Source organism: Aquarana catesbeiana, linkage group LG01, assembly GCF_042186555.1.
Source record: "Aquarana catesbeiana isolate 2022-GZ linkage group LG01, ASM4218655v1, whole genome shotgun sequence".
NCBI lineage: Eukaryota > Metazoa > Chordata > Amphibia > Anura > Ranidae > Aquarana > Aquarana catesbeiana.
In genome coordinates this window covers 61,301,090-61,326,710 of record NC_133324.1, presented here as the reverse complement: position 1 = coordinate 61,326,710, position 25,621 = coordinate 61,301,090, and the positions used below count along the sequence as shown (strand labels likewise).

The 25,621-nt window shown below is 44.3% G+C and overlaps 1 protein-coding gene across 2 annotated transcripts in view; it reads left to right on the top strand.

Annotated features, from left to right (window-relative positions):
• Nucleotides 1-25,621, top strand: part of CTIF (cap binding complex dependent translation initiation factor) — a 354,845-nt gene that overhangs the window by 312,983 nt on the left and 16,241 nt on the right. The window lies entirely within an intron of this gene.

Here is a 25,621-nt window from a genome sequence, read left to right as displayed (position 1 = left end):
TGAGCCCCGAGCGACCAGCCGACACGTCCGCCGTCTGGCTGAAGACCCGAACGATGCCGGAATTGTCTGTGATCGGGTCTCGGATCTAGTAACCCGGAAGCAATGTCATGACTTCACTTCCTGTTTACTGAAGACTTAAAGGCGCCAAATTTTTAAAAATTACAGCATTCAAAACAGCCAAACTTGGCGTTTTGAATGCTTTTAAGTGCAAAGAAGGGATTTGGGATCTTATAGACCCCAGATTCCTCCATTAAGATTACCTGTCACTGCCTATTACTGTCGGAAGGGATGTGTACATTCCTTCTGACAGCAATAAAATGATCACAAAAATTCATAAATAAAGAAAATTAATAAGAAAAAAATTAAAACTTTAAAGCGCCCCGTCCCCGCGTAAGTCACGCCCGTAAATGTAAACGGTGTTCAAACCACACATGTGAGGTATCGCGGCGATCGTTAGAGGGAGAATAATAATTATTATAGCGCTAGACCTCCTCTGTAACTCTAAACTGCTAACCTGTAGAAATTTTTAAAGTGTCGCCTGTGGAGCCCAACCCCTTGATCGCCCACTAGTGTTAACCTCTTCCCTGCCAGTGTCATTTATACATTGTGATCATTTTTTTTTTTTAAGCACTGGGGCCAGATTCGTCTGCCGCAATGTCGCAGTCCCGCTAAAGATCGCCATTACCAGTAAAAACAATAAAATAATAAATGTCCATAAATCCCCTAATTTTGTAGACGCTGTAACATTTGCGCAAACCAATCAATTTATGTTACATAGTTGGTAAGGTTGAAAAAAGACACTAGTCTATCAAGTCCAACCTGTGTTTATGCTTTTATGTCAATATTACATTATATATCCCTGTATGTGGTCGTTTAGGTGCCTATCTAATAGTTTTATTTTAATTATCTATGCTCCCTGCTGAAAATACCACCTGGGGAAGAGCATTCCACATTCTTACCGCAAAGAACCCTCTACGCAGTTTCTGGGTAAAATAGCTTTTCCTTTAGTGAGTGGCCATGAGTCTTTTTAAATGTCTTTTCACGGAAAAGTTTTATCCCTATTGTGGGGTCACCAGTACGGTATTTGTACATTGAAATCATATCCCCTCTCAAGTGTCTCTTCTCCAGAGAGAATAAGTTCAGTGCTCACAACCTTTCCTCATAACTAAGATCCTCCAGACCCTTTATTAGCTTTGTTGCCCTTCTCTACAATACGCTTATTGCCCCTTTTTTTTTTTTTTTTAACCAAAAATATGTAGAAGAATACATATTTGCCTAAACTGATTAATTTTTTTTTTTGTTTATCTTTTTTTTGTTTTTGTTTTATGTATTATAGCAGAAAGTAAAAAGTATTGTTTATTGCGCAAAAAATAAAAAAAACGCAGAGGTAATCAAATACCACTAAAACAAAGCTCTATTTGTGGGAAAAAAAAGACATCAATTTTATTTGGGTACAGCATCGCACAACCGTGCAATTGTCAGTTAAGCGATGCATATTGGCCTAAACTGATTCATTTTTTTGGGGGATATGTATTATAGCAGAAAGTAAAAAGTATTGTTTATTGCGCAAAAAATAAAAAAACACAGAGGTGAACAAATACCACCAAAAGAAAGCTCTATTTGTGGGGAAAAAAGACATCAATTTTGTTTTTGTACAGCGTCGCACGACCGCTCAATTGTCAGTTAAAGCGACGCAGTGCCGTATCGAAAAAAATGGCCTGGTCATTAAGGGGGCAAATCCTTACGGGGCTGAAGTGTTTAAGTAGAATTTCTTTGGAGAGCTTTTATTTTCAGAATATTCATTTGATTTTCTAATATTTTTAAAGATTAATTCCAGTTATGGATATTTTATATACAGTTAGATTGGTCCAGCTTGGATCAATATAACTATGTTTTAACCATTCCTGGCTGATACCCCTTGACGCTGGAAATCACTGAAGTAGACATCGCTACTCCAGTGATCTCTTGCTTCCGGGTCCTGTGCTGAGCGGCTGCCCAGCTGCATTTTGAACACAGGAGGTCTTCTGCTCAGCAGGGGGTGCCATTCAGAGGATGCTTTTCTTTTTGTTTGAATGAATGCAAAGTGTTCTCTGATTGGACGAGGTGGAGAGGCGCGGGGCTGTGATATCATGCTCTCTCCACCTTGTCCAATCTGAAGGACACCCACGACGAGCAGTTGACCTTCTGTGGTCAGAATGAAGCAGGGTGTCTGCTCTGTGCAGAACCCGAAAGCAAATGGAGATCACTGGAGTTAGTGGTGTCTACTTCAGTGATTTACAACTTCCAGGGGCATCATCCAGGTATATTCATAGTTACATCCAAGCCGGACCAATGCAACTCTGTATAAGGTATGCATACCTGGAAATCATCTTTATTGGGTACAAATACTGCTTTTTTTCTACTGCAGTACAACTTGGTCAAGGTCCCTGTGATTGGGCAGTAAAGGAGCAGCAAAAGACCAGTGCAGTCAACCCTGTGTCCTTCCATCCAATCAGCCAACTCCCTGTGCCATGTAGATAAGCCTGAGTGGCTTACCGTGGTGCACCTTCATCTTTCAGTCTTAAAGTGATTGTAAACCCTCACCTTGTAAAACAAACCCGTTCAGTTTAAAATAGAAATGAATCAATACAAAGAGAACAGGAGACTTTTTCATCCAAGTACATGGTACAGCAGACATATCAGGAATATGAAGTGTTGGGTTTATATATTCTAAAGTGGAGTTCCACCCACTTTTACAACTCTTCAGCATCCCTCACTAAACTGTAAACTAATTGGATATTTTTACATTTTTTTTCTCAGCACCTACTGTATATCTGCTGTATTCATTTTTCACTTCCTCCTCCCTGGCCGTGGCCCATCGCATCATTTCCTGTTTGCAATGCCTTCTGGGAAGGGGCAGCAACTTCCTCTTGACACTGCCGGAAACCTGACCTGAAACCTATTACACTGCTTGTGCTGCACTGAGCATGTGCGAGATCTGCAAGGATGAGATCCAGGATGAAATACAGTCTGGCTTCAGATGCCCACACTTAAGATGGCCACGGCCTGCTGTAAATTTATAAAATAACAAACTACTGCTATAAACTAACAAAACAGACCATAGTTTACAGACTAACTTTACTAGAATACATTAAGCTTGTGTATTATAGGGGTATTTTTATTTGAAAAGTATAATTTCGGCCGGAACACCACCATAATGCAGGGGACTAACAAAATATATTTCTCCCTTTTATTCCCTTTTGGTCCGTTAAATAAACCATTAAGTGTTTTTTTGTTTTTGTTTTTTTATATGTCTGTTTAACCACTTTCCGCCCACCATATAGAAATATGACTTCTGCAAAGTGGTTGCGATATCTTGACCGGACGTCATCTGACGTCGCCAGGATATCAAGCCGTTGCGCATCCCGGGGGGTCCGCATAGCTGCGATCCTCCTTGCGGTGTGTCAGTCTGATTCACCGCAGCTCCGATCTAGGTAAAGAGTCTCTGACAGAGACTCTCTACCATGTGATCAGCCGTGTCCAATCACGGCTGATCACAATGTTAACAGGAAGAGACGGTGATCGGCTTTTCCTCACTCGCGTCGAGTAGAGGAGAGCTGATTGGCTGCTCTCCTGACAGGGGGGGGTCTCTGCTGATTATCAGGGCAGCCCCCCCCCCCCCGAGGATGCCCACACTGGACCACCAGGGACGCCACCAGGACCACCAGGGATGCCCACCACTAGTCACTAACAGGTATGCCACCCTAGACCATCAGGGATGCCAAACAGTGCCCACAATGGATGCCAATCAGTGCCCTCAGTGGGCATCACTGATTGGCCGGTATTATTGTTTGCCACTGATTGGCATCCATCAGTACCATCCATTAGTGCCCATCTGTGCCGCCTATCAGTGCCCATCTGTGCCGCCTATCAGTGCCCATCTGCGCCACCTATCAGTGCCCATCCGTGCCACCTTTCAGTGCCTGTACCTATGTGTACCCATCAGTGCTGCATATCAGTGCCGCCTATCAGTGCCCGTCAGTGCAGCCCCATCAGTGAAGGAGAAAACTTACTTATTTTACAAAGCTTTGTAACAGAAACAAAAAAAAAAAAAAAACATTTTTTTTTTTTTCAAAATTTTCGTTTTTTTTTTATTTGTTTAGCAGAAAATAAAAATCCCAAAGGTGATCAGATACCACCAAAAGAAAGCTCTATTTGTGGGAACAAAATGATAAAAATATTGTTTGGGTACAGTGTTGTATGGCCGCGCAATTGTTATTCAAAGTGCGACAGCGCTGAAAGCTGAAAATTGGTTTGGCCAGGAAGGTGTATAAGTGCCCAGTATTGAAGTGGTTAACAAATCCAAAAATGGAAAAAAAAAAAATAGCTGTTCATCCAGCCAGAATTCTTGTGAACTTCCTGTGCTGTCTGCTTCTGAACATTTATCAGTTAGCATTATCCCCTGCTATCTCCTTGGACTACAAAACACCTGCCCCTATTGTGGAGAAGAGATGAACTGGTTATGTAGTCCTATCACACTCCCATTTCCTAGGGTGACAACGCTGCTTAGTATGGTTGCCACTCTTTGAGGGGGGGGGGGGGGGGGTCATACAAGCTTAAAAAAAATGATCAATTTATTTTCTGATCAATCTCTTCCTATAGGAATGATCAACTGACAACGCAATTTATCAATATACGACACACTGGTAAGCAGAATCCGATCGATAGTTGCAGCTGCGGCCCGTCTATAAGGTGTGCAGGGGCTCCGCCCCCTAATCTCTATGCTCCTCCCCCTAATCTCTATGCTCCGGCCCCTAATCTCTATGCGGGGTGCCGGACGCATAGAGTACGAGAGTCGGAGGCTCTAATTGGCTTCAAAAGTTTGGGCTCTGTGTGCAGAGCACTGCGCCCCAAGTCCACCCACTTGTGACATTAGCGAATCAACATTCGCTATTGTCTTCCTGATTCTCCTCCCAGCCAATCAGGACAGGAAACGGGTCCTAATACGGAGTGGCCTGGAGGAGAAGCTGCCCGCGACCTGGATGGGGGTAAGTGAGGGTCTGGCGGGCTTGCAAGCAGGCGGGGGGATTTTGTTTGCCGTCCCACCCCCCCCCAAAAAAAAGTGGTGCAGCAGCCGCCGCTGGATAGTTACGATTGTAAGTCGTTGATCGTATCTTTGTTCTCAGCATGCAAGTTCATATTCTGATCAATCGAAATACAATCAAATATATGGGCAAATAACCTCATTGCTGCCAAAATTAATAATTTTCATTCCTGGCCAATAGACACCGTTGATCTAATCCAATCCAAACCAAGTCTAAATTCAGAAGGGTAGTTATTGCTAATCGGTCGGTTTCCAATTTGATTAAAATAAACTTCAATCGGATACTAAAATCGAAGTGTGTGTGGCCGCCATACAACAGGAGGTGTGTACTGCTGACATGCAGCCGCTTTAGGCAAAGCAATGTACCCATACGTCACTGCCCACTTCTGGCTTTTGGGTGCGCACCCCCTGGCTGGCACGCGCTGCAATTGTACACAACAGGAGCCTGTCAGCAAGTCCTGGCCAATGATTCACGTCTGGGACCTGCTGATTGGCTGTGTGCAATCACAGCCCAGAGCTCTGTGTTGGTAAACAACACAAAGCTTTGTACAGAGGGAGCGACCTGTCTATTTTTCAGGGATGAGAAACTGAGAGATCTCTTGGTAAAAGCAGTATGGGTAGCCGTACACACGTTACACATAGGCACACATTTAACTCTTAGATCACCCTAGATGTTAACCCCTTCCCAGCCAGTGTCATTAGTACAGTGACAGGGTATATTATTAGCACTGATCACTGTATTAGTGTCACTGGTGATGTCGGTGGCAGTTAGTCGGTTTCCCCCCGCGTCAGTGTCAGATTGCCGACCACGCTATCACTGTCCCATTTTATAAGTCATTGATTGCCACCATTAGCAGTTTAAATTAAATAAAAAAATTTTAAAAATAGGAATTCCGGTATATATACCATAGTTTGTAGGTGCTATAAATTTCACAACCAATCGATATACACTTATTGGGATTTTTCTTTTTTTTTTTTTTTTTTGGCCAAAATGTATGAAGAAATTCAATTTTTTTTTTTAAATATTGTTGTATCTTTAATTTTCAGTCTTTTTTCTTTTATATCGCAAAAAAATAAAAAGCCCAGTGGTGATCAAATACCACCAAAAGAAAGCTCTACTTGTTACATAGTAGGTGAGGTTAAAAAAATTCCATCAAGTCCAACCTATGTGTGTGATTATATGTCCGTATTACATTGTATATCCCTGTATGTTGTAGTCATTCAGGTGCTTATCTAATAGTTTCTTAAACTATCGATGCCCCCCGCTGAGACCACCGCCTGTGGAAGGGAATTCCACATCCTTGCCACTCTTATGCCCCGTACACACGGTCAGATTTTCCGATGGAAAATGTCCGATCGGAGCGTGTTGTCGGAAATTCCGACCGTGTGTGGGCTCCATCGGACATTTTCCATCGGATTTTCCGACACACAAAGTTGGAGAGCAGGAGATAAAATTTTCCAACAACAAAATCCGTTGTCGGGAATTCCGATCGTGTGTACACAAATCCGACGGACAAAGTGCCACGCATGCTCAGAATAAATAAAGAGATGAAAGCTATTGGCCACTGCCCCGTTTATAGTCCCGACGTATGTGTTTTACGTCACCGCGTTCAGAACGATCGGATTTTCCGACAACTTTGTGTGACCGTGTGTATGCAAGACAAGTTTGAGCCAACATCTGTCGGAAAAAATCCGGAATGTCCGAACAAAGTCCGACCGTGTGTACGGGGCATTACAATAAAGAACCCTCTACGTAGTACTTTTCTTCTAATTTTAATGAGTGGCCACGTGTCTTGTTAAACTTCCTTCCGCAAAAAAGTTTTATCCCTATTGTGGGGTCACCAGTATGGTATTTGTAAATTGAAATCATATCCCCTCTCAATTGTCTCTTCTCCAGAGAAAATAAGTTCAGTGCTCGCAACCTTTCCTCATAACTAAGATCCTCCAGACCCTTTTATTAGCTTTGTTGCCCTTCTCTGTACTCGCTCTGTTTCCAGTACATCCTTCCTGAGGACTGGTGCCCAGAACTGGACAGCATACTCCAGGTGCGGCCGGACCAGAGTCTTGTAGAGGGGAGAATTATCGTTTTATCTCTGGAATTAATCCCCTTTTTAATACATGCCAATATTCTGTTTGCTTTGTTAGCAGCAGCTTGGCATTGCATGCCATTGCTGAGCCTATCATCTACTAGGACCCCCAGGTCCTTTTTCATACTAGATTCCCCCAGAGGTTCTCCCCCCAGTGTATAGATTGCCTTCATATTTTTGCCACCCAAATGCATTATTTAAAATTTTTCTACATTAAACCTCATTTGCCATGTAGTTGCCCAACCCATTAAATTGTTCAGATTTTCTTACAAGGTTTCCACATCCTGCAGAGAAGTTATTGCCCTGCTTAGCTTAGTATCATCCGCAAACACAGAGATTGAACTGTTTACCCCATCCTCCAGGTCGTTTATGAATAATTTAAATAGAACTGGTCCCAGCACAGAACCCTGTGGGGCCCCACTACCCACCCCTGACCATTCCGAGTATTCCCCATTTATCACCACCCTCTGAACTCGCCCTTGTAGCCAGGTTTCAATCCATGTACTCACCCTATGGTCCATGCCAACGGACCTTATTTTGTACAGTAAACGTTTATGGGGAACTGTGTCAAATGCTTTTGCAAAATGCAGATACACCACGTCTACGGGCCTTCCTTTATCTAGATGGCAACTCACCTCCTCATAGAAGGTTAATAGATTGGTTTGGCAAGAATGATTCTTCATGAATCCATGCTGATTACTGCTAATGATATCGTTTTCATTACTAAAATCTTGTATGTAGTCCCTTATCATCCCCTCCAGGAGCTTGCATACTATTGATGTTAGGCTAACTGGTCTGTAATTCCCAGGGATGTATTTAGGGCCCTTTTTAAATATTGGTGCTACATTGGCTTTTCTCCAATCTGCTGGTACCATTCCAGTCTGTAGACTGTCAGTAAAAATTAGGAACAATGGTCTGGCCATTACTTGACTGAGTTCCATAAGTACCCTCGGGTGCAAGCCATCCAGTCCTGGTGATTTATTAATGTTACGTTTTCCAAGTCTAATTTTAATTCTGTCCTCTGTTAGCCATGAGGGTGCTTCCTGTGATGTGTCATGAGGATAAGCACTGCAGTTTTGGTTACTGAAGCCCCCCGATTCCCTCGTGAAGACTGAGGAGAGGAATAAATTCAATACCTTCACCATCTCCACATCCTTTGTAACCAGATGTCCTTCCTCATTCTTTATGGGGCCAATATGGTCTGTTCTCCCTTTTTTACTGTTTACATACTTAAAGAACTTTTTTGTTTTTTGTTTTTTGCTTTTCTCCGCTATGTGTCTTTCGTGTTCTATCTTAGCCACCCTAATTGCACCCTTACATTTCTTGTTGCATTCTTTATAAAGTCTGAATAATGATGATGATCCCTCAACCTTGTATTTTTTGAAGGCCTTCTCCTTTGCTTTTATATGCATTTTTACATTGGGGTTAAGCCATCCAGGACTTTTGTTCGCTCTTTTAAATGTATTACCCAATAGGATGCACTGGCTAATTCTCTTATTTAATATGCTCCTAAAGCAAACCCATCTCTCTCTGTTCTTTGTTCCTAAGATTTTATCCCAAATTATATCTTCTAGCAAGGTTCGTAGTTTAGGGACGTTGGCTCTTTTGAAATTCAGTGTCTTTGTATTTCCCTTATGTTTCCTATTTGTGTGATTTATACTGAAGCCAATTGACCTGTGATTGCTGGTTCCTAAATTGCCCTGTATTTCCACATCAGCGATCAGGTCTGTATTGTTGGTAATCAGTAGATCTAGTAACGCTTTATTTCTAGATGGTGCGTCTACCATCTGACCCATGAAATTGTCCTGCAAGACATTTAGGAACTGGCAAGCCTTAGACGAATGCGTGGTTCCCTCCGCCCAGTCTATGTCTGGATAATTAAAATCCCCCATTATGATGACACTTCCCATCCTTGCTGCTAATCCAAATTGAGATAGGAGGGTCCACCTCTGCCTCCTCCCTCAGGTCAAGGGGCCTATAGCATACTCCCAGTATTATTTTCCCCTTAGCTTCATCCCTTTGGAGCTCTACCCATAAAGACTCCACCTTCTCCCTAGCTCCCTTAGTGATGTCTTCTCTCACATTCACTTGTACATTATTCTTGATATATAGACCTACCCCTCCCCCCTTTTTTACCCTCTCTATCCCTGCGATAAAGGAAATACCCTTGAATGGTTGCCACCCAATTATGAGATCTGTTGAACCAGGTCTCTGAAATTTCCACAAAATCCAAATCCCCCTCGTAGTTCACCCATTTTTCCACCAAGCTCCTAGCATTGGTGAACATGCCAAGTAGTTTAGACCGGTCGCATACTATCCTCCTATTAGGTGTTCCCAGATTGAAACTAGGACTTGTTACTATACTTACCTTGGGTTTATGTGCTTTAGTCAACCTACCACTAATGCCCCCAACACTACCCTCTGGAATATGTTCCGTGCTGACTATCTCTACCTCTGGACCCTCCCCCTCATCGCCTAGTTTAAAAACCCCTCTAACTTTTTGTCTTTCTTTACTCCCAGCAGATCTGCACCCTCCTCATTGAGGTGCAGTCCATCCCTTCTATAGTACTGCTGACCGCCTGAGAAGTTGGCCCAGTTTTCCTCCAGGAACCCAAACCCCTCCTTACTACACCAGCTCCTCAGCCACTTGTTTACTTCCCTAATTCTCCCTCTGCCTTTCTGGTGTGGCTCGAGGTACCGGTAGTATTCCTGAGAATACTACCTTGGAGGTCCTTTTCCTCAATTTAGCTCCCAAGTCCCTAAAATCGTTCTTTAGGACACTCCATCTGCCTCTGACTTTGTCATTGGTGCCAACGTACACCATGACAGCTGAGTCTTCCCCAGCCCCTCCCAGTAATCTGTCCACCAGATCCATAATGTGCCGAACATGAGCACCCGGTAGACAGCATACAGTTCGGCGCTTCATGTCTTTGTCACAGATTGCCCTCTCTGTCTTTCTAAGAATTGAGTCCCCTACCACCAGAATCTGTCTTTCCTTTCCCTTCGCTTCCCCCCACTCTCACTGGAGGAGTTTTTCCCCTGGCAGCTGGTAGAGTCCCTCAGCTCCAGCAGTGCTGGTCTCTGGTTTCAACAATGTCACTCAATGGAGCGTACTTATTGGGATGCTCCAGCCCTGGATCGGCCTCCCTGGAACTTCCCCCTCTACCCTTCCTGACTGTCACCCATCTACTCTTTTCTGGTGCCTGCACCTCTTTGTCTCCACCTGCCTCTGTGCCGGCCCCTGCCGGGTACGTTCCCGGCTCTCCTTTAGTATGGATGGTCTTCTCAGTGCTGACAGTTGCTTCCCTAGATTCAGAACCAGGGAAACAATGTGCTTACATTTTGCATAGCAATATTCAAGGAACGTATACATGCTGCAAGGTGTACACCGAGTCGCATCTCCATACCCGGCGGGCATTGTACCTACCAATTTCAATGAGGATTATACCCTGTCCAAATTACCTACCAACTAGCTTCCTGACACTAATTCTCAACAATACACTACACAGGTACTCAACAAGACAATATACAGGTACTCGCGGACCCACGTGCACTCGCACGTGTAAAAAAAAAATTCTATAAAATTAATTTGTGTACTGCGTTGCATGACTGCGCAATTACAAGTTAAAATAGCACAGTGCTGAATAGTAACTAATGGCCTGGTCATGAAGTGGATTACCAGGTTATGATTCACCTGCCAAATGATTGTTCCTATGAACGTTTATTGTACAAGCATAGCAGGTGGATTTTAATTTTTTTCCCTTCTTTTTTTTCATGCTTTGTTGTATCTCAGTGCTGCTGATCCCCTGCAACCTCTTTGAATTTGTGCAGCAATGGCGTTTCTCAAAGCTTTATTCCCAATGCTAACAACTGTGCATCAAGCCTGCATAATGTGTGTTGAAATGTCCACCTGAAGCCCATGAGACAAGGTGACAATGCAGGAGCACATTTGGGTGACAAACATAACGTTGTCACCCTATAGCAGAAAGGTAGGGCCTTCACGGCAGGACCACCAGGGATTTTTTTTAATGACAGGTGCAGATTAAAGCGTTGAAATCAACTTTTGGAATAACATTAACAATTTAAAGATTAAAGGTGAGATTTTAGCAATTGGGTTTACATCTCCTTTTTAAGACTAAAAGGCAATTAAAAATCCATAATCCTGTGCAGTGCTAACACTTGGCCAGGACAAATCACAATAGATAACAATCAAATGTTCATCTCATATCTTTTTTCTTTTTCCACTCTTCCTCAACGTCCAGGATCCTGGCAATGATGATGTCTGTTTAGATAAATGCAGTGACAGAGGTCACAGGTCATCTTCGCGTGCGTTCCTCCAGCTTGAATGCCGTTTGCACTGGAACATATTCCCTTTGAAGTCTGAGAAGACAGTCCATTTGGAATGAGGCCCTTCCCTGAGAGAAAGGAAGAGTCTCCCATTCCATTGTGGACAGCAGAGGCTTAGGAAGTGCCGGGCACTTCAGGATATGCCAAGAATAGTGTTGGCGTCTGGAGAGGAAGACAGCGGTGATAAGGTCCTGCGACTGGCAGCCGGCGTACCCACCTATCTGATCTAGTCTGCGCCGCTCATTGCCAGGAACTGCACAGCAGCATCAAACACCCATGTTTGTTTTTCTTGTGGTACAAATTCGCCTCATTAGTCTCTGTTTACATGGCAGCAGGAGCTGAAATGCCACGTCAAAACACGCCAGTTTAAAGTGAACCGATCAACCATTATAATTATTTAGAGCAGAACTTCAGCTCCCTCTTCCCTGAACTCCCCCTCGGATGTTTTTTCTTAACAAACAACCCATACATACAAACATGCGCCCAATACATACCCCCTCCCCAACCCAACCCCATTTCACAGAGTCCTTACTTTCCCCTTCTCGAACTTCCACACAGACCTCATATCCCTTCCTTTTTTTGAGTCCTCAGCCCCAACCCCCTGCCCCCCTTTTCACACATTGGAGTCCTCCGTAACCCCCACTTCCCCTACATTTTGGAGCCCCCCTCCCCCTTCACATCAGAGTCCTCAGCCCCAACCCCCTCCCCCCTTTTTACTCATTAGAATCCTCTGTAACCCCCACCCCCCCTTCATTTGTGCAGCCCCCCTCCCCTTTCACATCAGAGTCCCCAGCCCTAAACTTCTGCCCCCCTTTTTACACATTAGAGTCCTTGGTAACCCCCCACCTCCCCCTTCATTTTGGAGCCCCCCCTCCCCCTTTTACATCAGAATCCTCAGCCCCAACCCTCTGCCCCCCTTGTCACACATTAGATTCCTCTGTAAACCCAGCTTCCACCTTCATTTTGGAGCACCCCCCATCCCCCTTCACATCAGAGTTCTGAGCCCCAACCCCCTGCCCACCTTTTCACGCATTAGAGTCCTCAGTAAGCCCTCCCCTCCCCTTTCACATCAGAGTCCTCAGCCCTAACCCTCTGCCCCCCTTTTTATACATTAGAGTCCTTGGTAACCCCCCCCCCCTTCATTTTTGGAGCCCCCCTCCCCCTTCACTTCAAAGTCCTCAGCCCCAACCCCCTGCCCCCTTTTTGCGCAGAGTCCTCTGTAACCCCCCTCCAATTTGGAGCCCCCCCCCCCCCTTCGCCCCTTTTCATCTGAGTTCTCCACTTTCCCTCATCTTTTCACATCCTAGTCCTCATTAATTCCCCGCACACTGTTGGGCGCTATAAAAATACTGTGTAATGAAAAGCAAAAAGAGCTTAAAGTGACAGATTCTGGTATTTCTCTCAAAGAATGCAAATCATTCTCTGATTGGACAAGCTGGAGAGGCGAGCAAGGCAATTTGTATATGGTCCCCATGCCAAGCGGGTGACCCTCTGTGGCTACCATGCACTTGTGGTCATTGGGAAGAATTACCCGCTTACAGATAGCTAAAAAAAAAATCAATGGTGTTATTGGGAGTTTATCTGAGAGGCAGAAATTGCTCAGGGAACCCTAAGCAACCTCTGGAACCTTGGTTGAGAAACCCTGACTTAGACAGTAGGGTATTGCGAGATCTTTTTTCAACTACAGTAATAGATAAAATACTTCTGCTTTCCATCTGAGGAATATTTTTGTGTAACCCATTCTTGAAATCCCCCTTGCTGTCAGTAATCTAGGAACTGCATTTAGTATAGGCCAGCATTTCTCAACCTTTTTAACTTAAAGGAACCCTTGAAATAAATTTCCAGTCTCAGGGAACACCTGGTAATAGTTACTGTATCTACAGCTCACTGAACATTAGTGTTGTGGTCAGTGGGAAGAATACGCCTTACATTTGTGGCTAGTGGGAAGAATCACCTTCTTACATATAGTTAAAAAGGTCATTGTGTCAATAGAAATCTGAGAGGCAGACATCACCCCTTGCTCAGGGAATCCCTTAGCAACCTCTGGCGGATCCCTAGGCTTCCATGGAACCCTGGTTGAGAAAGGCTGCTATAAGCTATAGCAGTCTCTTTCAACCAGGGTGCCTTGAGGTTTCTTCAGGGGTGCCTTGGCAAGATGCCTAAAAATTGCCCACAAATTGTATACAAGCCGGCGTGTGGATGGAAGCCTACCTTTTTTAGTTACACAAAGTCATAGGTTTTCATTGTGCACCATTACAGCCTTCTACCTAATGGTGCCCTAACGACCAATTATTATTATACATGATTTATATAGCGCCAACAGTTTGCGCAGCGCTGTGGGGGGGGGGGGGTCGCAGCACAATTAGAATACAGTTCAATACAGAAGGGACAGGAGGGCCAATGGCATCATCATTTGATATGGAGGATGTCGGTCACCTGCACAGCATCCTTGTCTCCCCCTCTTCTTCCCCTCTCCAGCATTGGGGTCACATTAGCTGAGTGATGGAGAAAAACTGAGGGAGAAGAGAAACATTGGAATACTAGTCAGTACCAGTTTGCAGAAGTGTATTTGCTTTGGAAGAATAAATCGCCTCTAACGTCCTACATTTGTGGATGTAATTTTTAAAGGGTGCCTTCACTGAAAAAATATTGAGAAACACTGGGCTATATTTTATATTGTGTATTTCCAGTCCTTCCACTGAACCCATCCAAGTCAGTTTAGGATAGGGTTGCCACCTCATCCCTTTAACCTTCCTGGCGGTATGATTTTTGCGTCTCAAAGCGGTACAAATATTTTGCATAGAAATTTGGCGTTTTATATTGTAGGCCTGTAATTCTTAGCAATAACACACTTAGATCTGTCCACCAAGAGTCTAGTAGATATCCCGGGTACGATGAAGTCTGAAACACAAAATCATAAATTATAATATAATAAATATAAATTAAAAAAATAATATAATAATGAAATAAATTTCCCCACGATTCGCTATCGCTCAATTCTGCAACTATTCTAATTTACTATCGCTGTTTTCTAACTTGTCTAAAGCCACTTTTGACGTAAAGGGATACTTTTTGGTTGCTATGGACAATCTCAAGTTTCCAGGCAGAAAGAACAGTATATATAATATAAAACTGCATGCAGGGCACTGGACAAAGCACTGGGGACAAAAAGGGATGTGAAATAATTTCATACAGTACTGTAATCTGTAAGATTACAGTACTGTATGTGTTATGATTTTTGCATTTTTTTTTAATTTGCCACCAGGCTCCACCCCAGTGCGTCGCGACGCTCACAGGAAACAGAGCCCACCACAGAGCGGCTTCGGGCAAAGGACAGAGCCCGCAGACACCGCGGGGGGACATCGCAGGATCCTGGGGACAAGGTAAGTAACCTGCACCAGGATACTGAGATGTAATCCCGAGTGTGGCTCGGGGTTACCGCTAATTGTGCTGATATTTAACCCCAAGCCACACTCGGGAAAACCGTCAGGGAGGCTACACCTGAACACATATATGAGTTACACAGGTTCTGAGGCTAATTTAATGCAGATAAGGCACTAGGTGAGCTTAATTACCACCTCAATCAGCCACAGAACCTGTGTAATTCATATGTGTTCGGGTTTAAAGGGATGAGGTGGCAACCCTAGTTTAGGAATCCATGGATTACCTTTTCCCCCATTGCTTCTTCTTCCTCTCCCCACCAATGTCCCATCACGATTTCACTATTGCTGTATGTTTGCCTGTACCCTCATGTTCCTGCCTAACCTAGCTCCCTCCAAATGCAGTAATTAAGGCAAGAGGACACCTTCTGCCAAGGTAGTAGCATCTTGTAGACCTGGGTGTTGTAGAGGTATAGTTCCAATATTATTTTAGTGGCATACAGTTTCCTGATTAGCGTTAGGAAACAATCCACTGGCTCTATTCGCTGCCTTAGCTCTTAAAACTCATTAAAACCTATTATTGGATTGAGGGAAAGTAGCTGGGGACACATGTACTTCCAGTAAGTTTTAGCTATCTTGAGAACGAAAGCGAATAGCTGATTTCTGCAGGAGGTGATAATGTTGCTTTGGAAAAAGTAACACTTGTGTGTTGTGACAGTACGCGCCGCGTTGGACGTACACACAAACACTGACACTAAGGCCTGGGTCAGCGGTTCACACATAGTAACGCGGTTCCAATACTGAGACCCCATAACAAATTCTTCACAAGTGCATTTTTGTCTGTGTCACCAGGAAAGGGCTATCGGATAGCAGACAACTATGCAAGCTATTCAGTGCTTCCAGGAGGGGTGCCCAGGAATAAAGCAACAGGCTTGCTCGCTAGCAACACTGCTGGGCCTGTGTCACAGAGGCAAGACTCTTAGTGTAACCCTGGAGGACGAGGTCAGATCCTTTTTAAAGAAGCACTCCACTGAACATAAAAAAAAAACCAACACTTCAGTAGCTTCTAACCACAGAACTGTTTAGATCTCTAAATTGAACCTGTTAACAAATGTTGTCTTTGAAGTACGTAGGGCTTCTAATCAACTGATATCTGAAACCATATGGCCATAATAAACACAGTCTCTTTAATGGAACTTATTATCATGCATGCCAACACCCCTGGTAGATGGAAGCAGCTATAAAAAATTTCTTAGTGCTACTGATCACATCTAGCCTCTTTGAGCTTCTTCTTGTCTACATGCGCCATATTCACCATCATCTGCACACCATTGCTCTGGTCTGGCTTTCTGATAATGACGACAGTGGACCATGCCTGAGCATTGTGTGATTTGAGCCAATAGAGAAGAGGAGGAGTCCATTTGGTACTGGGTCCAGATCTTAACTCATGAGAAGAAGTGCCATTATTGCTGTTGAATAATATTTCAGCTTGTGCTAACCGCTCTGAATAAGGGTAGTTGTGGTCTGGTAAGCCCGCACCTTTATCATTTTTTTGGTGTTGGTGGATGTTGCTGGCACATCTTGAGAACAACAATTTGAAATGCTGCACGTGTAAATGGGACTTTCTTTGGTTTTGGGACTTTTTGATTCAACTTTGCATGGACACTTTCTTTCACATTTTGTTAATGTTTGCATTTAATATTTGCACTTTAGTCAGTTTTTCTTATGATTTAAGAAGAAATAATGTTTTTCTTTTTATTTTAGCCAAGTACATTTACTTTACAAAGAAACGCGGTCACCTAGTCTAATCAGGGCAAAGTAACAGTAATTTGGGAAAGCCAACTCCCTAACCAATCTATGCTTCCCTTTGTAGCACTCCCCTTGTCTCTCCATTCTCTGTCTGGGCTCCATGAATATAACAGCTGGAGAAGTTCAGGGGTAGTGGTGTCATCACTCCTTCTGTCATGTGCTTGGGCCTAGTGATTGTCTACTGGAAGGAAAGAGGTCACCTGCTTCCCATACCTAGAAATACCAGTATTTTTGTAGTGGTGAAGGTGGGTATTAAGTGGTTTGGATGTGGTCTTTATACAGACACTGTCACTGTACCATGAAAGGCAAGGTAACAATATATTTGTAAGATAACTGCGAGGCCAGAGGGCTCCGTGGTCTGTCTGTTTCGCCATTTCAGCCACCTCCATCACTGCACTATGGCTGGTAAATATAACACTTATCCATGGAAGATACCTTCTCTTCCATGGATGATCTACCCAGCTGTGAAAATGGTGAGGAGAAATTACAACAAGCACCTCCTTGTTCTGTGATATATGGATGACTGCTTGGACCTCAAGGGATATGGAGCCTGACAGATGTCCTCAAAGTTATGAAACAGCTGGTATGGAAGGTGCAGTCATTCAGCACAATGTGTCTACACTATAGGGAGATATATACTGTATATGTCCTGTCACAACTATTTTTTGAAAGTCTTGGATAGAATGGGAAAGGATCATAACCCCTGTGGGGGGGGGGGTGTATAAGACAAACCCTATACCACTCCAGATCGGTCCACCTCAGTACTAGCCTCCTTATCTTCTCCCACCAGAATGTGCTCGCCCGGTTCACAACCGTGAAGACTTGCAAGGAAAAAGATGGATGACCGCACGCTGCTGAATGGGAGATCCAAAAGCTCTCTATTTTTTATCAATCCATAGGTAAAAACATCACAGCCATACAGAGACCAGAGGAACTGCTGACACGCTTCGTAATGACTAAGCGCTTTTCAGCGTGAAAGACGTCAACAGTTGCACTGGTCTTCATGGCTGTGGTGTTTTTACCATGAATTGATACAAAAAGCTTTTGGATCTCCTATTCAGCAGTGTGCGGTCATCCTTCTTTTTCCATGTAAACCATTGTAGGGTTTTACTTTTTTCCCGGGACCCTGTTGGAGAGATTTCCCCTTACTTCCTGTCCGGCTTGGCAACACAGCGCACCACAAACTACAGTAGTACATTATCATGCATTGGTGTGTGCTGCAACACTTTTGCTTTGGGGATGCATTGTCTTAGTGTGTCGGGTTGTCTTTTATAAAGGAAAGGCACTACAATGCGCTAATACAAGTAACGTGCGTTAATGCGCATTGTGATAGCATGCACGTTACCACAATGCACTGCTCTCTAAAGCTGGAAGGAAAGATGTCTTCGGTTGGTCAGATCTTGTCTGGCTACCCTTTGCCTGTAGCCATCTTTAGAAAGTGCATGCTGGAGCATGTAGTCCTTGGCAGCTGATGGAACGATTTCTCTTTGCCCAGGCTTGCAGCTCTGATATAGAATTGTCTGGCTCCCTTTTCTTCCCCCATCCAGTGATTATCTCCTCCTCCAGACTGCATTCCTTCCCTCTCCACAGTCCTATCACTACATCCCACTGCCACTTCCTCAGGAATGTTATCTGAGATCGCACTCCATTTCTTTCCTCCCTTCACTTCATTATCAAGACATTGCCACTTTTTCCACCCCAAGGCTAATGATCCTGAGCTGCGCTATCTCCAGGACTGCTGCGTGTCACCTTTCACTCTACAACGCCAAGCTTCCATACGGGAGAGCCAACATACATAAGCAGGCCCCTATTCTCCAACCTCCATGTTGAGGTGTCTGTAAGCGAAAAGCACATCGAAACTCAAAAACAAGTTTACTGTATGGCAGTTTTCCTGTTCTTATATGAGGTGACCGCATTTATTTTTTTAAGGCTTTTTCTCTTCCCCTTTTTTTTCACCTGGTTATCCTCTGAATAACACATGTCCTGTCCCTATGCTTACTTTATTGTATTTATAGAGGGAACCATGGTTGCAGTGTTGAAAGAGGTGTGTGTGTGTGTGTGTGTGTGGTTTTTGCAGATTTATACTTGCCTAGGTGGATGCAGCATCGGTCTGGATGCGGCACCTGTCCCCCGCCGGCTCGAACACTGAGAACCGAGCAATCTAACACTGCTGATCGCTCGGTTCTCAGAGCTCCCCAAGCAGAGAGCTTGTGGCTGTCAGTTACCGCTCTCTGCTCTGCCCCCTCCTTGCTCACTGGAGCGCTAGGCTGTGGAGGGGGCGGGACCAGCCGGCTCAGGCTCTCAGTGGCTCGCTGAGAGCCTGAGCCGGGTGCCGGTCCAGGAATGTGGGCTGACCCCAATTCTGTGACATCAGCAGATAGCGGACTTCAGCCTGCCATCTGCTGAAAATGGGTCACAGGAATGCAGAATGAACTGCACTCCTGTGATCCACAGGAGAAGTACAGCCAAAGGAGCTTTTAATTATAATAAAATATTTTCCTTTTAGTTGCATTCGTCAGCTCTATGTTTTTAGTGACGAAAACTAAATGAAAATGCAATTTAAATTAAGTCAATTGACGAAAACTATGTCCAAAATCAATTCCAATTTTCGTCAACTGACGAAAATGTGAGGGAGGGATATTTACCCACCGGAACTTCCGCTTTTCTTTGAGCTCCTCCTGTCAAAGCTCCAGCCCTCTGACTCTATCGGCAAGCCGTATTGGCTGACAGGCGCAGGCTCCCATCAATCCTTTCCCTTTCCTATGCAGTTCCACACATTACACTCATTCACGCTATCTCTTTGGTGCCCTCTGCTGGCCCTTTCTAAATCGGCAACACCATTCCATCCCCTTCCTATAATGAGAGCACATTAAACTGTAAACATGTATTGCACTACCAAAAAGAATAAGTAGGGTGCATTAATTTGCAATGTGCAATAGCATTACAGCCAATAGAGTTTACAGGGTCAGAGTCCCAGTTCACACTGATGCGGTGTGGGGAACTGCATGTGACTCAGACAGAGATCACACCGCATTTCTGTTCAAATCACATGCTATTCTTTGCAGTGCAATTTGAGCCCATTTATTTCATATGGCTCAAATCGAGCTGCTGCCGGGTCAAAAAGGTGCATTCTCCTTTTTTTTTGCCGCACTGGAATCGGATAGCATTGGGTGTTCACAATCATGCGATACGATTCAGCCAATCGCATTTTTGCAAATAGTTTTTGGTGTGTCATTAACTTAACATTGACACCAGCGGCGGTTCGCATGAACGGAGGGCGATTGTGATGCGGTGAGGGAAACGCACAGGAATTGCTGCAAATCCCAGCACCAAAGCAGTGTAAATGGGGACTTAAAGTTGCACTTCTGTTTGTCATAAAGCAATACTTTTGTTTGTTTATGGAACTTGGTTTTATTTATAAAGACGTTGTATATCACCATGGCTAAGGTAACCATTCGCGCATCAGCGTTTTGAAGCTTGAAGCTACAAAATGCTGGAGGGAAAAAAAAATAAAAAATTCTCTATAGAGATGGCTCACCTCTCCACTCCATGTCCCTTGAAGCTCAAAAAAGTTCTGGAGCTTTTTTTGTAGCTCGAATCGGACAGATTTGAGCGTTTATGGTACGTTTTTACTCTCATAGAAATGAATGGAAGCGCGGCATTCGCGTGATTTTCTGCTTAAATTAAAATATTTAAAAAATAAAATAGTAATAACATATGAATAAATAAATGTAAAATAAATACATAAATAACTAAAAATCCTCATAAATAAAAAAAATTAACCCCAACCTGAAAAAATACTAAATAAATTATTATTAATAATAATACTAAAATAACAAACACCCAAACCCGCAAGTCGCGCAATAAAACGCGTGAAAAAATGCCGGAAAGCACGAACGCTACGCTCGGGTGTGAATGCAGCCTAAATCTGTGTCTGTAGTGCATGTTCAAACTTTAATAACATAAATAAAATGTTATTAGATTTTTACTGCAGGAGATATATAATGAGTTTGGCAGTTCTAAAGAAATGCCTAAAGGGTAAGTTCACCTTTACAGAAAATCTGGTGAACTTACACTGGACCCCCTTCACCATCACCCCTGCTCCTGCTATACCAGAGTCCCGTGATCTCCTGCTGTGAGACATCGGGTCGGCACTTTACCGGTCTGGGGATTTGAAATCCCCTCGGCTTTCTCTCTTCTTCTCCAGCGCTGACAGGATGGGCTAGCCAGGTCCTGATTGGTCAGCACCCACCGATTAGAATGCCTCCTATCCATACACGCTAAGAGGTACATTTAGGAGATTAAGCCGCAGAGATTTCAAATCCCCGGACCGGTAAAGTGGCGACCCGATCTCTCACAGTAGGTGATCGGGGGACTCCTGTATGGGATGGGGAAGGGGTCCAGTGTAAGTTCACCAGCCAATGACTGAGAGCGGTGATTGGATGCCGATTGGCAGACCTTTTTCGGTCATGCCCCTTTGACAGCAATAGGACAGGCTGCCGTTGAATTGGTCCAAATGCCGTGTGCCGCCCCCCTCTCCAGGCCACCCCCTATATGCAATGGATAGATTCATGCATAGCATGAATCTATCCACAGCCGCCACTGCCACCCCCTATTCATGCATCCGGCCCCTTTCAGGGCAACGGACGCATGAATTACAGCAGTGGGGTTTTTTTTTTTAAGCACCTGATTAGAGCCAGAGGCTCTAATAGGCTTCAAAATAGGGTGGGCTCGGGTCGCAGAGAATGCGAATGGAGCCCACCCAGATGTGTTACGACAACTAATGAATATTCGCTGTTGAAACATTGATCCTCAATCCAGGCAATCAGAAGCAGGTGTGAGACCCGTTTTCCGATTGGCCGAAAAGAGAAGACTCCCGATTGGCCCGCCAAGGAGGGAGGAAACGGAAGCTGCCGTTGCCGTGATGACCCATGGAGAGCAGGGGAACGGGAAGCCGCCAGTGATGGGGTAAGTGCTACCAGGGAAGTGGCATACTGTTTGCCCCCCCCCCCCCCAAAAAAAAAAATTGCACTGGCCAAATGTCAGCTGGTTTCTGTTGAACTGCCCAATATTTGACCAGTGTGTACGGGGCTTTACTCCTGTCACTTTCTCAAGCACTTGCTATCTTTCATGAGCCTTCTTCAGAAGCCGGCCGGACCGGCTGCCATACACACAGGTTGAATGTCAGCTGGTTTCTATTGAATCGGGTTTAAGTGATTTTATTGCCAAAAATTGCTCTGGACCCAAACTGGGTAGGCAACAGAGGGGGCAAAAAAAAAAACTAAATATAAAAAGACTAATGCAGCCACCACATTTAATGATTGGTAAGCTGAAATACATTCAATCTTTGGTGTTGGGGTTAATACGGCTTTAAATGACAACTTTTGCTCATTTAATAGGCTTTTAACTGAAATATTAAAATTGCTTCATCTTGGATGGAGTGGTCAAAGATTGTACCACTCTCTTGTAGAAAGATTTCCCCTCACTTCCTGTCCTGCTGACAATGTTTTACCAAACGGGAAGCGCATGTAGCACGAGTTCCTATCATAACTTTTCAAATCTTATCCATTCCGGTAAGTAGTTATTACACGTTCAGATCAGTCAAGGCAGAATCTGTGTGTGGCTGGCTTAGGAGCAGTCAGTGTATGTGGATATCCATCCATAATAATAATTATTATTTTAACTGAATACGGTGTGATTTTCTCCAGAACATATTAGAAATAACTGACATCACTCAGGGCCTACAGCTGTCACTATTCTGTACCCATATAGACGCATATTCCGCACCTTGCAGACTGGCTTATTGTTCATTTCTAAAGAAAAAGAAACGATCGGGTGTTCTGGCTGACGGATGACTGGCGCTCTCCAGCCTAGAGAATCGAACGAGTACCAAAGTATTTCTGCTGCATAAATAAATCCATTGGACATGACGTGATGGTAATATCGGAAGACGTGACCTCATAGCCGCTCTGTGCTCTGTGCCGAACCAATAGGAAGACTTTCTATCTGAGCCCCGCGGCTCCTGCAGTTGCCATGTTTAATACCGCTAATGACAGGCATTTAAACAGTGGAGATTGAGGTGTGAAGTCAAGAATAACTAAAAACCAATCCGGCCCGGGTCTGCTTCACATGCACGCCAGATGTACGCAGGGTGAGCGCACAGCGCCTGTTCACAGTAGGGCTGACAAGTAAATATTTAAAGTTATTACACAGGTCTCTGGATTGAGACCAACGAGTGCAGAGTCAATGTAACCCTTTGTGTAGAGAACGGACTTCAGGCAGGTAGCAGAGCCTTCATCCAGCATGCCTTTCTTCTGAAGAGTCCAAACACTTAAAAAGGCAGAGTGAGTATCTGCTGTGCATCAGCCAATGCTATTCATCAGGGTGGGGAGATCCCACCATTTTGGCCCCAATGTTGTTCTCTACCATCTTTAAGTACATTAGTGGTCCTCGTTAAATAAGGTGTGAGCCCGGTTGTTAAGGGCAGCACTGACACTTAATCTCTTGCATACTATGCTGGAAGCTTAGTAATATTCTTGAGAATTTTCCATAGCTTTTGGCCCCCAAAAATGATTCACAAATCAGGTGAGGGGTCTGTGTTGGTTACCTATACATATACCGCATGACCAAAGTTCATGGACTGTTGACTATGGACATTAATATAGAGTTGGGGCTGCAACTTCATTCTTCAGGGAAGGCTTTCCACAAGAGTTTGGAGTGCGTCTGCGGGGATTTGTCTCCATTCAGCCTAAAGAGGAATTTGTGAGGTCAAGTAAAGATGTGGGATGAGAGGACCTGGCTTGTAATCAGTGGTCCAATTCATCCCAAAGGTATTCAGTAGGTTGGAGGTGTGCAGGCCACTCGAGTTCCTTCATACCAATCTCAAATCGTGTCTTTATGGAGCTGGCTTTGTACACAGTCATGGTGGAACAGAAGGGCCTTCCCCAAAATTACGACAAGGTCGGAAGTGCACAATTCTCTAAAATATCTTTATATTCTGTAGCATTAACAGTACCCTTTACTAGAAACACCAGAGCTCAGTAATTTGAGGGATGTTCATATACATTTGGCCATGTGCTAGAACGTTCTTTAAAAGATCTGCAATAGGCTCTTTATGATTGTAACTGTTCTTCTCTCTTTTGATTGAATTGCTTTAGAATGGTGGTGGGTGGGCAACAAGCGTTTGAAGTGGAGGCATACCTAATCCCATAAAATCTTATAGATGTTTTAAATGGTAATTGGAAATTGATTTTCAGTACTTTTAAGTGGAAGAAAAGCCTAAGGCCCCTTTCCCATGGGCTGTCCGATCAGGTCCTCCTGTCAGTTTTTCAGGCGGACCTGATCGGACCCTCCATTCTGCTCTGTGGAGCGGCGGATGTCAGCAGTGACATGTCTGCTGACATCCGCCGCTATCTGATCCGATCCTGTCCACCAAATCAAGACAGATGGTGGTCCTATTCTCCATCTATCCATGCGGATTGAATATGATCGGATAAAAAACGACAGACGCTCTGTTTTCACCCGATTTCCTCATAGAGCAGAGCGGAATTGTGTCCGTCTCCGCTCTGCACAATGAGCGGAGACGGACCTGTCATCCACCTGCTTAGCGGGGATCAGCAGAGCGATCCCCCGCTAAGCAAGCGGAGTCTGCCAAACTGAGGCATCCATGTGAAAAGGGCCTAACTCCAACTATTCCTTCGCCCTCCTCCTACCTTTCCTGTATACCCTGTATAAAAAAAATTATCTGTATACTTACCTCTTTTTAATCCAATCAGATCACCTGATCCTGCAGCCCAGTCATTGTTGGCGCTCTCCCTTCTTCCCTGCAGCAGCTGCTCACTGACACAGGATAGCCTGAGCTGCGGGATCAAATGACCGAACTGGAGAGCATTAAAGCAGAGCTCCACTCAAAAGGGGAAGCTCCGCCCGTTCGCACCCTCCCCCTCTCCACTGTCATATTTGCCACTTTTTGGGGGGAGTGGATACCTGTCAAAACCAGGTACCCGCTCCCACTTCTGGATAAGATTGCCGCACGGCAATCTACGCAATTTCTGACCTCCCCAGCTGCCTTCTGGGAGACACACAGGTCCCAGAAAACAGCGGGACTATTCAGAAGCGTGACTCCCGCATGCGCAGTAGGAAACAGACTATAAAGCCGCGAGGCTTCCCTTAGTGAAGATGCCGGCGCATGCACCCAAAGCCGATGGACGAATCGGCTAGAGGTGCCGAAATTGCAGGATACCTGGACAGGTAAGTGTCCTTATATTAAAAGTCAGCAGTTATAATATTTGTTTTAAGAATAGTTTGTGTTGGGCTTTTCTTCCACTTAAAATCATTAAAGGATAAGTTCACCTTTGGGAACACGTTACATGTCCCAGCCGTTTTTAGGGTGGAAAATGTAACCTGTTCCCAATGCTGCTGATCGCTGGTGCAGTGCTTCACAGGCTCCAAAAAATAATAATAATAATTGCACATTTTTTAACCTGCAAAAAAATGTGCATTTATAAAAAAAAAAAATGAAACGTGAACTTATCCTTTAACTTTGATTAACGTAATACCTGGTGATCCTGTGACTTGGTAATCTAAAATGTCATTATATATATATATCAATCACATTACACACAGCTTTAGTATATATGTCTTTTTATGTAATGTAAGAAACTAAACGGGACTCTCTTGTCAGTGTTTCCTCTCCGCAGGGGTGCAGTTCAGCTCTGTGAGCCGGCTTCTCCTCAGCTGGCTAACCTAATTGTTTGGTTATAAATCTGTCCCATCTACTTGTTGAAAAGTTGATAATTACAGCTGAGCTTCTGCCTGACATATGCTGAACACCAGCAGTACAAGCTCGCGCCTTGTCCTCCACATGTGTGCGAACACGGCAGGCGAGGTAAGAGGCTGCGAGGAGGCCGCATGCT